Source organism: Bombina bombina, chromosome 2, assembly GCF_027579735.1.
Source record: "Bombina bombina isolate aBomBom1 chromosome 2, aBomBom1.pri, whole genome shotgun sequence".
In the NCBI taxonomy this organism is placed as follows: domain Eukaryota; kingdom Metazoa; phylum Chordata; class Amphibia; order Anura; family Bombinatoridae; genus Bombina; species Bombina bombina.
In genome coordinates, this window is record NC_069500.1 from 469,949,606 (window position 1) to 469,962,484 (window position 12,879).

The following is a 12,879-nucleotide window of genomic DNA, read 5'->3' on the forward strand; positions in this document are numbered from 1 at the left end:
CTGGTTCAGGAGGGTCAGTTCATGACTACAGTAGATCTGAAGGATGCCTATCTACATATTCCCATTCACAAGGATCATCACAATTTTCTGAGATTTGCTTTTCTAGACAAGCATTTTCAGTTTGTGGCTCTTCCTTTCGGTATTGCAACTGCTCCTAGGGTGTTTTCAAATGTCCTGGGTGTGTTATTGGCAGTTCTCAGTCTGCAGGGGGTTGCAGGAGCGCCTTACCTGGACGACATTCTAGTTCAGGCTCCATCTTTTCAACAAGCGAACTCTCGCACTGAGTTGTTGTCTTTTCTGTGCTCCCACGGTTGGAAGGTGAATTTAGGAAAAAGTTCCTAGATTCCGGCTACAAGAGTGGTATTTTTGGGTACCATTATAGATTCTCTGGAAATGAAGATCTTTTTGACAGAAGCAAGGAAGTAAAAAATGTTCAATTCTTGTTTGGCTTTTCAGTCATCTCCTCGGCAGTCGGTGGCCCAATATATGGAGGTTATTGGTCTAATGGTCTCAGTCATGGACATCATTCCGTTTGCTCGGTTCCATCTCAGACCTCTGCAGTTATGCATGCTGAGACAGTGGAACGGAGATTATACGGATCTGTCTCCAAAGATAGTTCTAGATCAGGCTGCAAGAGCTTCTCTTCTGTGGTGGTTGTCTCAGGAGCGTCTCTCCCAGGGAACCTGTTTTCGCAGGCCTACCCGGGTGATTGTGAACACGGATGCAAGTCTGCTGGGTTGGGGAGCTGTCTGGGGTTTGTTAAGGGCTCAGGGTCTGTGGAATCGGTCCTTCTTATAAATGTCTTAGAGCTGAGAGCAATTTTCAATGCTCTTCTGGCCTGTCCTCAGTTGTCTTCAACCCAATTTATCAGATTCCAGTCGGACAATATAATGCCCGTAGCTTACATCAATCATCAGGGAGGAACTCGGAGTTCCTTGGCGATGGAGGTAGCCATAATTATTCAGTGGGCGGAGGTTCACAATTGTTGTCTTTCTGTGATCCACATTCCAGGGGTGGACAATTGGGAAGCGGATTTTCTGAGCAGACAGACTTTTCATCCGGGGGAGTGGGAACTTCATCTGGAGGTGTTTTCCAGTTTGATTCTCAGATGGGGTCAACCGGAATTGGATCTCATGGCATCTCGTCACAATGCCAAGCTTCCAACTACGGATCGAGGTAAAGTGATTATCAAACTGTTCTAATAGATGCTCTGGCAGTTCCTTGGAAGTTCAGTCTGGCGTAAATGTTTCCCCCGTTTGCCCTTCTTCCTCGGGTCATTGCTCGGATCAGGCAGGAGACGGTGTCAGTGGTTCTCATTGCACTGGACTGGCCTCGCAGGATCTGGTATGCAGATCTGGTGGAAATGTCATTGTCTTCTCCATGGAGTCTTCCATTAAAGGGACACTGTACTCAAAAAAAAAAAAAAAAAGTATGCATTAATCAAAGGATGTTAAACCATACACTTTTCAATGTACTCATCGTTTTAAATAATTACCGTTTTGCCGCAATAGTTTTCTCCAACATAGGTGTGTCCGGTCCACGGCGTCATCCTTACTTGTGGGATATTCTCTTCCCCAACAGGAAATGGCAAAGAGCCCAGCAAAGCTGGTCACATGATCCCTCCTAGGCTCCGCCTACCCCAGTCATTCTCTTTGCCGTTGTACAGGCAACATCTCCACGGAGATGGCTTAGAGTTTTTTAGTGTTTAACTGTAGTTTTTATTATTCAATCAAGAGTTTGTTATTTTGAAATAGTGCTGGTATGTACTATTTACTCTGAAACAGAAAAGAGATGAAGATTTCTGTTTGTATGAGGAAAATGATTTTAGCAACCGTTACTAAAATCCATGGCTGTTCCACACAGGACTGTTGAGAGGAATTAACTTCAGTTGGGGGAACAGTGAGCAGTCTTTTGCTGCTTGAGGTATGACACATTCTAACAAGACGATGTAATGCTGGAAGCTGTCATTTTCCCTATGGGATCCGGTAAGCCATTTTTATTCAGACAGTAAATAAGGGCTTCACAAGGGCTTATTAAGACTGTAGACATTTTCTGGGCTAAATCGATTCATATATTACACATATTTAGCCTTGAGGAATCATTTAATCTGGGTATTTTTGTTAAATAATATCGGCAGGCACTGTTTTAGACACCTTATTCTCTAGGGGCTTTCCCTAATCATAGGCAGAGCCTCATTTTCGCGCCGGTATTGCGCACTTGTTTTTGAGAAGCATGACATGCAGTCGCATGTGTGAGGAGCTCTGATACATAGAAAAGGCTTTCTGAAGGCGTCATTTGGTATCGTATTCCCCTTTGGGCTTGGTTGGGTCTCAGCAAAGCAGATACCAGGGACTGTAAAGGGGTTAAAGTTAAAAACGGCTCCGGTTCCGTTATTTTAAGGGTTAAAGCTTCCAAATTTGGTGTGCAATACTTTTAAGGCTTTAAGACACTGTGGTGAAATTTTGGTGAATTTTGAACAATTCCTTCATACTTTTTCGCAATTGCAGTAATAAAGTGTGTTCAGTTTAAAATTTAAAGTGACAGTAACGGTTTTATTTTAAAACGTTTTTTGTACTTTGTTATCAAGTTTATGCCTGTTTAACATGTCTGAACTACCAGATAGACTGTGTTCTGAATGTGGGGAAGCCAAGGTTCCTTTTCATTTAAATAAATGTGATTTATGTGACACTGAAAATGATGCCCAAGATGATTCCTCAAGTGAGGGGAGTAAGCATGGTACTGCATCATTCCCTCCTTCGTCTACACGAGTCTTGCCCACTCAGGAGGCCCCTAGTACATCTAGCGCGCCAATACTCCTTACTATGCAACAATTAACGGCTGTAATGGATAATTCTATCAAAAACATTTTAGCCAAAATGTCCACTTATCAGCGTAAGCGCGACTGCTCTGTTTTAGATACTGAAGAGCATGTGGACGCTGATGATAATGGTTCTGAAATGCCCCTACACCAGTCTGAGGGGGCCAGGGAGGTTTTGTCTGAGGGAGAAATTTCAGATTCAGGGAAAATTTCTCAACAAGCTGAACCCGATGTGATTACATTTAAATTTAAGTTGGAACATCTCCGCGCTCTGCTTAAGGAGGTATTATCCACTCTGGATGATTGTGAGAATTTGATCATCCCAGAGAAACTATGTAAAATGGACAAGTTCCTAGAGGTCCCGGGGCTCCCAGAAGCTTTTCCTATACCCAAGCGGGTGGCGGACATTGTAAATAAAGAATGGGAAAGGCCCGGTATACCTTTCGTCCCTCCCCCCATATTTAAAAAATTGTTTCCTATGGTCGACCCTAGAAAGGACTTATGGCAGACTGTCCCCAAGGTCGAGGGAGCGGTTTCTACTTTAAACAAACGCACCACTATACCCATAGAAGATAGTTGTGCTTTCAAAGATCCTATGGATAAAAAATTAGAAGGTTTGCTTAAAAAGATGTTTGTTCAGCAAGGTTACCTTCTACAACCAATTTCATGCATTGTCCCTGTCACTACAGCCGCGTGTTTCTGGTTCGTTGAGCTAGTAAAGGCGATCGATAGTGATTCTCCTCCTTATGAGGAGATTATGGACAGAATCCGTGCTCTCAAATTGGCTAATTCTTTCACCCTAGACGCCACTTTGCAATTGGCTAGGTTAGCGGCGAAGAATTCTGGGTTTGCTATTGTGGCGCGTAGAGCGCTTTGGTTGAAATCTTGGTCAGCGGATGCGTCTTCCAAGAACAAACTCCTTAACATTCCTTTCAAGGGGAAAACGCTGTTTGGCCCTGACTTGAAAGAGATTATCTCTGATATCACTGGGGGTAAGGGCCACGCCCTTCCTCAGGATAGGTCTTTCAAGACCAAAAATAAACCTATTTTTCGTCCCTTTCGTAGAAACGGACCAGCCCCAAGTGCTACGTCCTCTAAGCAAGAGGGTAATACTTCTCAAGCCAAGCCAGCCTGGAGACCAATGCAAGGCTGGAACAAGGGAAAGCAGGCCAAGAAACCTGCCACTGCTACCAAGACAGCATGAAATGTTGGCCCCCGATCCGAGACCGGATCTGGTGGGGGGCAGACTCTCTCTCTTCGCTCAGGCTTGGGCAAGAGATGTTCTGGATCCTTGGGCATTAGAAATAGTCTCCCAAGGTTATCTTCTGGAATTCAAGGGGCTTCCCCCAAGGGGGAGGTTCCACAGGTGAACAAGGGATGGGGTTCTACTCCAATCTGTTCATAGTTCCCAAAAAAGAGGGAACGTTCAGACCAATCTTAGATCTCAAGATCTTAAACAAGTTTCTCAAGGTTCCATCGTTCAAAATGGAAACCATTCGAACAATTCTTCCTTCCATCCAGGAAGGTCAATTCATGACCACGGTGGATTTAAAGGATGCGTATCTACATATTCCTATCCACAAGGAACATCATCGGTTCCTAAGGTTCGCATTCCTGGACGAGCATTACCAGTTCGTGGCGCTTCCTTTCGGATTAGCCACTGCTCCAAGGATTTTCACAAAGGTACTAGGGTCCCTTCTAGCGGTGCTAAGACCAAGGGGCATTGCAGTAGTACCTTACTTGGACGACATTCTGATTCAAGCGTCGTCCCTTCCTCAAGCAAAGGCTCACACGGACATAGTCCTGGCCTTTCTCAGATCTCACGGATGGAAAGTGAACGTGGAAAAGAGTTCTCTATCTCCGTCGACAAGGGTTCCCTTCTTGGGAACAATAATAGACTCCTTAGAAATGAGGATTTTTCTGACAGAGGCCAGAAAAACAAAACTTCTAAACTCTTGTCAAACACTTCATTCCGTTCCTCTTCCTTCCATAGCGCAGTGCATGGAAGTAATAGGTTTGATGGTAGCGGCAATGGACATAGTTCCTTTTGCGCGCATTCATCTAAGACCATTTCAACTGTGCATGCTCAGTCAGTGGAATGGGGACTATACAGACTTGTCTCCGAAGATACAAGTAAATCAGAGGACCAGAGACTCACTCCGTTGGTGGCTGTCCCTGGACAACCTGTCACAAGGGATGACCTTCCGCAGACCAGAGTGGGTCATTGTCACGACCGACGCCAGTCTGATGGGCTGGGGCGCGGTCTGGGGATCCCTGAAAGCTCAGGGTCTTTGGTCTCGGGAAGAATCTCTTCTACCGATAAATATTCTGGAACTGAGAGCGATATTCAATGCTCTCAAGGCTTGGCCTCAGCTTGCAAAGGCCAAGTTCATACGGTTTCAATCAGACAACATGACGACTGTTGCGTACATCAACCATCAGGGGGGAACAAGGAGTTCCCTGGCGATGGATGAAGTGACCAAAATCATTCAATGGGCGGAGACTCACTCCTGCCACCTGTCTGCAATCCACATCCCAGGAGTGGAAAATTGGGAAGCGGATTTTCTGAGTCGTCAGACATTACATCCGGGGGAGTGGGAACTCCATCCGGAAATCTTTGCCCAAATTACTCATCTGTGGGGCATTCCAGACATGGATCTGATGGCCTCTCGTCAGAACTTCAAGGTTCCTTGCTACGGGTCCAGATCCAGGGATCCCAAGGCGACTCTAGTAGATGCACTAGTAGCACCTTGGACCTTCAAACTAGCTTATGTATTCCCGCCGTTTCCTCTCATCCCCAGGCTGGTAGCCAGGATCAATCAGGAGAGGGCGTCGGTGATCTTGATAGCTCCTGCGTGGCCACGCAGGACTTGGTATGCAGATCTGGTGAATATGTCATCGGCTCCACCATGGAAGCTACCTTTGAGACGAGACCTTCTTGTTCAAGGTCCGTTCGAACATCCGAATCTGGTCTCACTCCAGCTGACTGCTTGGAGATTGAACGCTTGATCTTATCAAAACGAGGGTTCTCAGATTCTGTTATTGATACTCTTGTTCAGGCCAGAAAGCCTGTAACTAGAAAAATTTACCACAAAATATGGAAAAAATATATCTGTTGGTGTGAATCTAAAGGATTCCCTTGGGACAAGGTAAAGATTCCTAGGATTCTATCCTTTCTTCAAGAAGGATTGGAGAAAGGATTATCTGCAAGTTCCTTGAAGGGACAGATTTCTGCCTTGTCTGTGTTACTTCACAAAAAGCTGGCAGCTGTGCCAGATGTTCAAGCCTTTGTTCAGGCTCTGGTTAGAATCAAGCCTGTTTACAAACCTTTGACTCCTCCTTGGAGTCTCAACTTAGTTCTTTCAGTTCTTCAGGGGGTTCCGTTTGAACCCTTACATTCCGTTGATATTAAGTTATTATCTTGGAAAGTTTTGTTTTTGGTTGCAATTTCTTCTGCTAGAAGAGTTTCAGAATTATCTGCTCTGCAGTGTTCTCCTCCTTATCTGGTGTTCCATGCAGATAAGGTGGTTTTACGTACTAAACCTGGTTTTCTTCCAAAAGTTGTTTCTAACAAAAACATTAACCAGGAGATAGTCGTACCTTCTTTGTGTCCGAAACCAGTTTCGAAGAAGGAACGTTTGTTGCACAATTTGGATGTTGTTCGCGCTCTAAAATTCTATTTAGATGCTACAAAGGATTTTAGACAAACATCTTCCTTGTTTGTTGTTTATTCTGGTAAAAGGAGAGGTCAAAAAGCAACTTCTACCTCTCTCTCTTTTTGGATTAAAAGCATCATCAGATTGGCTTACGAGACTGCCGGACGGCAGCCTCCTGAAAGAATCACAGCTCATTCCACTAGGGCTGTGGCTTCCACATGGGCCTTCAAGAACGAGGCTTCTGTTGATCAGATATGTAGGGCAGCGACTTGGTCTTCACTGCACACTTTTACCAAATTTTACAAGTTTGATACTTTTGCTTCTTCTGAGGCTATTTTTGGGAGAAAGGTTTTGCAAGCCGTGGTGCCTTCCATTTAGGTGACCTGATTTGCTCCCTCCCTTCATCCGTGTCCTAAAGCTTTGGTATTGGTTCCCACAAGTAAGGATGACGCCGTGGACCGGACACACCTATGTTGGAGAAAACAGAATTTATGTTTACCTGATAAATTACTTTCTCCAACGGTGTGTCCGGTCCACGGCCCGCCCTGGTTTTTTAATCAGGTCTGATAATTTATTTTCTTTAACTACAGTCACCACGGTATCATATGGTTTCTCCTATGCAAATATTCCTCCTTAACGTCGGTCGAATGACTGGGGTAGGCGGAGCCTAGGAGGGATCATGTGACCAGCTTTGCTGGGCTCTTTGCCATTTCCTGTTGGGGAAGAGAATATCCCACAAGTAAGGATGACGCCGTGGACCGGACACACCGTTGGAGAAAGTAATTTATCAGGTAAACATAAATTCTGTTTTTTATAATTTTCTCCTTTTCCAAACCCACTGCATGGGTACCGTTTCAAGGAGTCCTATCTGGGCTGACAACCCAGGTCGGAATATGGCGGCTTTTAGATACGATGCGCCTGCGCAAGCTTCAGCAACGACATTGACTACGTCACTCACTGGAGCAAAAGAGGGAGCTGCGCTTTGAAGGCAAGGAGAGAATATCCTGTAGTTTGGCATTATCGGCTTCAGCTAAAGGAAAGCGCATGCGCGATAACACCGGATGGACTGCGCTTGCGCAAGATGGCGCAACATTCAGTTAATTATATTCATAGAATAGACTGCCGATTGGAGGATGTAAACAGTGATTAGACAGCCCATATTAGTGGGTTGTCTGGAATGACGTCAGGATAAAAAATATGAAATACTTTTTTTTTTATGTTACACGAATCGTTAGACATTTGAAGTAAGTGAATGTTATAAGTTTAACCTTGATAAGAAGGTATATATAATCGTTGTACACACCTAAAACAATTATACAGTAATCCTTTAAGGAAGGACCTTCTACTTCAAGGGCCCTTCCTTCATCCAAATTTCGTTTCTCTGAAGCTGGCTGCCTGGAGATTGAACGCTTGATTTTATCTAAGCGTGGTTTTTCAGAGTCAGTTATTGAGACTATGATTCATGTGCGTAAGCCTGTGACTAGAAAGATTTATTACAAGATATGGCGTAAATATCTGTATTGGTGTGAATCTAAGGGCTACTCTTGGAGTAGAGTTAGTATTGCTAGGATTTTGTCTTTTCTCCAGGAGGGTCTGGAGAAAGGTTTGTCTGCTAGTACCCTGAAGGGTCAAATTTCTGCTTTATCTATTTTGTTACATAAACGTCTGGCAGATGTGCCCGATGTTAAGTCTCTTTGTCAGGCCCTGGTAAGAATTCAGCCTATGGTTAAGTTTGTATCTTCTCCTTGGAGTCTTAATTTAGTTCTGAGAGTTCAACAGGCTCCGTTTGAACCTATGCATTCTTTGGATATCAAATTGTTAACCTGGAAGGTTTTGTTTTTGGTTGCTATCTCTTCGGCTCGAAGAGTTTCAGAGCTTTCTGCTTTGCAATGCGAGTCTCCTTTTCTTATTTTTCATTCTGACAAGTTAGTACTTCGTACTGCATTAGGTTTTCTTCCCAAAGTTGTTTCTGATAAGAATATTAATGAGGAAATTATTGTTCCTTCTTTGTGTCCTAATCCTCCTCCTCATAAAGAGCGTTTGTTGCACAACCTGGATGTGGTTAGTGCGTTGAAATATTATTTGCAGACGACTAAGGATTTTCGCCTGTCTTCTTTATTTGTTGTTTTCTCTGGAAAGCGTAAGGGTCAGAAAGCTACGGCTACTTCTCTTTCTTGTTGGTTGAGGAGTGTTATTCGTTTGGCATATGAGTGCTGGTCAGCAGCCTCCTGAGAAAATTACGGCTCATTCTACGAGGGCTGTTTCTTCTATTTGGACTTTCAAAAATGGTGCTTCTGTGGATCAGATTTGCAAGACTGCCACTTGGTCATCATTACACACTCTTTCTAAATTTTATAAATTTGATACTTTTGCTTCTGCTGAGGCTGTTTTTGGGAGAAAGGTTCTTCAAGCAGTGATGCCTTCTGTTTAGGCTAACTGTCTGGTCCCTCCCTTATCATCCGTGTCCTCTAGCTTGGTTATTGATTCCCAATAGTAATTATGATGATCCGTGGACTCGCTGTGTCATTAGAAAGAAAATGAAATTTATTCTTACCTGATAAATTTGTTTCTTTCTTGACACGGTGAGTCCACGGCCCGCCCTGTATTTCAGACAGTTTATTTTTTCATAAACCTCAGGCACCTCTGCACCTTATATTACTCTCCTTTCCCGCTGGTCGAATGACTGGGGGTTGTGGGTAAGGGGAGTGGTATTTAACAGCTTTCGCTGTGGTGCTCTTTGCCTCCTCCTGCAGACCTGGAGTGATATTCCCAATAGTAATTATGATGATCCGTGGACTCACCGTGTCAAGAAAGAAACAAATTTATCAGTTAAGAATAAATTTCATTTTTTCTAATCATAATCTAAAAGAGGAGTAGCATTTTTGTTGCTTAAGGTCACAGTTTTACTACACCGTGAATGACCATCGGGTTAGATTTGGCTACCACTAGTTGCTGCAGAGTATTTACAATTTTCCCATGCTTAAAGTTTAACCCACTTAGCATTTACTTAATGTCATTTGGGACACACATACACAGACAAGCACTCACTTTTGACTGCCTTCTTCATTTTGAGAAAATCAGATGTTGTAAGAATTGGTTTCTTCTGTAATAGAATACCAACAAATCTTAAAGGATTGGGAAAATCACATAATCTGAAAAAAGTATATATTTTTTTTTGTTTGAGCGAACAGTTTGAACAAGTTTCCACTCTAGCCATATGGCAGTTTTGTTATAGCTAGAGCACAGATTGGTGACCGTTAGCTCAACAACAAAAAATATTTTTGAAGTGGGTGGCCAGAGTATGGGGTATTTGAATTCCGGTGCTAGGTTAAAAAGTAAGTTCATTACAACAGATGAGTTAAACTCTATCACTTTAAAACTTAAGTTAATTCAAGGACCCATAAGTTTTTTTTTTTTATTGTGGCAGCAGTTTATTTTTTTTATTTTTTTTCAATTAAAGAAATAGTAAACACCAAAAATGTTTATTGTTTAAAAAAATAGATAATCCCTTTTTACCATTCCCCAGTTTTGCATAACCAACACTGTTATAGAAATATACTTTTTACTCCTGTAATTACCTTGTATCTAAGCTTCTGCTGAGTGCCTCCTTATCTCAGATTTTGGACAGACTTGCATTTCAGGCAATTAGTGCTGACTCTTAAATAACTTCACGTGCACAATGTTATCTATATGAACACATAAACTAATGCCATCTAGCTGTGAAATACTGTCCAATGCGTTCAAATTAGAGGTGACCTTCAAGGGCTTAGAAATTACCTAGTATTGGCCTTCAACTAAGAATGACAAGAGAACAAAGCAAATTTGATAAAAGTTAATTAGAAAGTTGTTTAAAATGACATGCCCTATCTGAATCATGAAAGTTTAATTTGGACTTTACAATCCCTTTAACTCCTTAATGACCACTGCACTTTTCCATTTTCTGTCCATTTGGGACCAAGGCTATTTTTACATTTTTGCGGTGTTTGTGTTTAGCTGTAATTTTCCTCTTACTCATTTACTGTTCCCACACATGTTATATACTGTTTTTCTTGCCATTAAATGGACTTTCTAACAATACCATTATTTTCATCATATCTTATAATTTGCTATATAAATGTTTTATAAAATGAGGAAAAAAAACACACTTTTTCTAACTTTGACCCCTAAAATCCGTTACACATCTACAACCACCAAAAAACACCCATGCTAAATAGTTTCTAAATTTTATAAGAGAAAGAAGCACAGAGGCGCCAACATGGCCTAGTAACGTCACGGCAGTCGGATACAAAACATCAGCAGGATAGGAAATATACTCACAAGCGTAGCGCACCCAAATAGTGCTATTGTGGCAGCCTGGAACATCAAACAGTGGTCCAGCTCACTGGTGTCTCCAGCCAGATAGAGATGATCCTTGGCGAGGGCCTATCCTATGATGCCTATAAGGGCAAAAAAGGCACACACATAGCCCAGTAACGTTTGTACACCAGATAAAAAAGGATTCAAGGTTGTACTTACAGGAAACAAAGCACCACCAGGTGCAATATCAGCAGTACTGGGACCTCTCAGCCGCCCAGTGGACTGTGGAATCCAATTTGCAGGATGCAGAAAATCACCACTTTGGAAGATAGAACTAGCACACACACTCTGCCCCCAAACAGGAGCAGAATAATTGTGATAAAGCAAGTGTATATTTAAAAACTTTTATTTTAAAAACAGCGACATGTTTCTCAGCCACCACAGGCTGTTTCCTCAGGCTATCACACACATGTTATATACCGTTTTTCTTGCCATTAAATGGACTTTCTAACAATACCATTATTTTCATCATATCTTATAATTTGCTATATAAATGTTTTATAAAATGAGGAAAAAAAACACACTTTTTCTAACTTTGACCCCCAAAATCCGTTACACATCTACAACCACCAAAAAACACCCATGCTAAATAGTTTCTAAATTTTGTCCTGAGTTTAGAAATACCCAATGTTTACATGTTCTTTGCTTTTTTTGCAAGTTATAGGGCAATAAATACAAACCACTTTTTTTTCAAAATGAACACTAGTTACATTGGAACACTGATATCTTTCAGGAATCCCTGAATATCCCTTGACATGTATATATATTTTGTTTTAGAAGACATCCCAAAGTATTGATCTAGGCCCATTTTAGTATATTTCATGCCACCATTTCACCACCACATGCGATCAAATAATGAAAATCGTTCACTTTTTCACAATTTTTTTCACAAACTTTAGGTTTTTCACTGAAATTATTTACAAACATCTTGTGCAATTATGGCATAAATGGTTGTAAATGCTTCTCTAGTATCCCCTTTGTTCAGAAATAGCAGACATATATGGCTTTTGCGTTGCTTTTTGGTAATTAGGCTGCTAAATGCCACTGCACACCACACATGTATTATTCCCAGCAGTGAAGGGGTTAATTAGGGAGCATGTAGGGAGCTTCTAGGGTTAATTTTAGCTTTAGTGTAGTAGACAACCCCAAGTATTGATCTAAGCCCTAGTGTAGTAGACAACCCAAAGTATTGATCTAGGCCCATTTTGGTATATTTCATGCCACCATTTCACCGCCAAATGCGATCAAATAAAAATAATAGTTCACTTTTTCACAAACTTTAGGTTTCTCACTGAAATTATTTACAAACAGCTTGTGCAATTATGGCACAAATGGTTGTAAATGCTTCTCTGGGATCCCCTTTGTTCAGAAATAGCAGACATATATGGCTTTGGAATTGCTTTTTGGCTAAATGCTGCTGCACATCACACGTGTATTATGGCTAGCAGTGATGGGGTTAATTAGGTAGTTTGTAGGGAGCTTGTAGGGTTAATTTTAGCTTTAGTGTAGAGATCAGCCTCCCACCTGACACATCACACCCCCTGATCTCTCCCAAACAGCTCTCTTCCCCCTCGCCCCACAATTGTCCCCGCCATCTTAAGTACTGCCAGAAAGTTTGCCAGTACTAAAATAAGGTATCTCTCTTACTTTTTATGATTTTTTTTTAGCATATTTACATATGCTGCTGTGTAGGATCCCCCCAAACAGCTCTATAACCCTCCCCCTCTACCTTATTGGGAGCCATCTTGGGTACTCGTAGCTGTCTGCCAGTACCCAGTTTACAATAAAAATAGATCCCTTAGATCCATTTTATACCCATTCCCTCCCCCTTTCTCCCATTTTTTTAACATAACATTTTTCTGTAGTGTAGCGGTTCCCACTCGCTCCCTCAAAGTGCACGCGCCCGCCCCCTGTGCACGTGCGCCTGCAACCCCGCCCCCGATCTCGCCCCCCCTCTTCAGCCAGGAAGCCTTTGATGGCCGCCAACCCGCCTCCCACATCAGCTCCCACCCACCAACGATTGCGGCCATCGATGTCCGATGCATAGAG

The 12,879-nt window shown here is 42.4% G+C and overlaps 1 protein-coding gene across 8 annotated transcripts in view; it reads left to right on the forward strand.

Moving 5' to 3' along the window:
• Positions 1 to 12,879, forward strand: part of GIT2 (GIT ArfGAP 2) — a 460,714-nt gene that overhangs the window by 227,259 nt on the left and 220,576 nt on the right. The window lies entirely within an intron of this gene.